This window comes from Suricata suricatta, chromosome 3 (genome assembly GCF_006229205.1).
Source record: "Suricata suricatta isolate VVHF042 chromosome 3, meerkat_22Aug2017_6uvM2_HiC, whole genome shotgun sequence".
Lineage (NCBI taxonomy): Eukaryota > Metazoa > Chordata > Mammalia > Carnivora > Herpestidae > Suricata > Suricata suricatta.
Window position 1 is genome coordinate 171,245,123 of NC_043702.1, and position 2,269 is coordinate 171,247,391.

Below are 2,269 nucleotides of genomic sequence, written 5' to 3' on the forward strand. Positions count from 1 at the left end.
TGGTCTGGCTCCAAAATGAGTCCCGCCTGCCTTCTTCACTGTGCCGCCCAGGGAGCACTGCCCAGGGAGAAATGATCACGGGAGAACTTCCGAGCTGCCTGTGGGGGGACTTCTTGGCTGTGAACCAGCCCAGAAGAAACTGCGCTGTATCGCAGAATTCCCCCCACAGACAGATGGTCACCGCCCCAGCGGGAGCAGAAGCTGGGGCCACCGGGGGGCAGGTGCAGAGGAAGGAGGTGGGGCCCCCATTTTGGAGAAGTCCCGAGAAGTATGAGAAGTACGTATCAAAGGAGTTCAGAGACGAAGAGGTACGGTCTCCCACGGGAGGCGTGGGGGCCTCATCCAGTGGCCATTCTCTCTATGTGGCCCTGATACCCCCAAGCCACCCTGAGCAGCCTCTGCATCAAGGATCCCTGGGCTACATTTCAAGGACAGAGAGACAGAAAGAGAGAGAGAGAGAAAGAGGGAGAAGCAGGGAACTGCTGTCCCTTCTCCTGGCTCCTGGATGGGAGGAGACCAGCTCAAGCGACAGGCTCGACTTTTTATTTTAACCGATGGCTCCTCCCGCTGAAATGTGCTTATTCAGCAGGGTCAAAAATCTGGCCCCTCCGGCCTCAGCGGGGTGGGGAGCACCTCTGGAGGCCTGCAGGGTGAGGTCAGCCCCCTGGAGGGCTCCAAGGCCCAGTGGGGTGAGAAGGAGCTGTGGGGGGTGGGTGGGTAGCACAGCCCGGCTCTGGGACCACACGTGGGGTGTATTCTGAGGCTCCTTTGGGTGACCTGCCCTCTTCCTCAGGCTCCTAGCCCTTGTCAGCTCTGGCCCTGGGGTGGCCCGGAGCCCAGGTGCCGCAAAGGGGGTGGGGTGTGCAGAGGACTGAGCGAAGTGGGAGCCCGGGGATGGGGCCTCAAGGAGGGGGTAAGGCCAGGAAATGGGGGGTTGGTCTGCAGGGGAGAAGGTGGGAGAGGAAAGCAGGGAGGAGTGGGCAGAGCTGGTTGAGGCTGGGAGGGGAGCGCAAGGGCACCCCACCCGGCCCCACCGGATATGGCTGCACTTTGCAGCCAAGTTTTGCTGAGAAGGGGAAGGTCGCCTCCCTACTTATCTGGGTGGAACCTGGCTTTGTGAGGCCCGAGGCTCGTGGTTTTGGAAGCCCCGCTGAAGAGAAATAAAGCAAAATTATTAAGACAAAATTAATTACAGGAGTAAACATTTATTTAGAATAACCAATCATGACAAGTTAGAAATGTTTTCAAATCTGGCAAAATTATAAACATCGTGACGTCTGAAAGAGTCACATAAGGTCTACGTGAATTCCCTGGATTCAGCTCTAACATAGCTGTCACCCTTACCTTTTCTGGCTGTTTAAAAAAAATTTTTAAATGTTTGTTTATTTTTGAGAGGGAGGGAGAGAGACAGAGTGGGAACAGGGGAGGGGCAGAGAGAGAGGGAGACACAGAATCTGAAGCAGGCTCCAGGCTCCAGGCTGCCAGCACAGAGCCCGATGCGGGGCTCGAACCCACAGACTGTGAGATCATGACCTGAGCCCCCCAGGGACCCCATATGGCTATTTATTCTTTGTCACTCCAAGTGAAAGTGATTTTATAATATTATTTTACATAGAATAGAGTGAGAATTCATTCTCTCCTCTGATAGGGATTGATCGACACTTTTAATATTTTGAATAGGTAAGGATGTTTCTTTAACTCCTTCTTATAGGAGTTGCCAAATTTCATGACATTGGTCAGTAATTAATCTTAAATGTTCCTTGAATTGATGGCGTTCATTAACCAACTTGTCATAGGTCCTGATCTTAGCGTACGCATGGGAGTTTATGCAAGCTCTATCCAGGTCGACATTTAATATCAAATCAATAAGAAATGTAAGATATTTCCAATGTGTTCCTATGATTTTCTCCTTGTTAATTAGATTATTAAACAACCCAAGTGCCTGTTTATTCAAACTTTGTCTATGTCTCTTATTGAATTACCTTATTTGATAGAACTTTTGTTTCAATTTACTTCTCAATTTCAAAATAATTTGTACTGATTTCATGGTTCATTTTTATCACTTTTGTTTCATAAACCTATTAGGTCCTTTTATTGACGTATAACTGACACGTAACATTGTATTAGTTCCCGGTGGACGACATAATGATGCAAGGTTTGTGTGTATTGTGAAACGATCACAGCTGCACATCAGTTAACATCTGTTTCCACACAGAGCTACACATTGTTTTCTTATCATGAGAGATTTTAAGATCTCTCTGCATCTTCC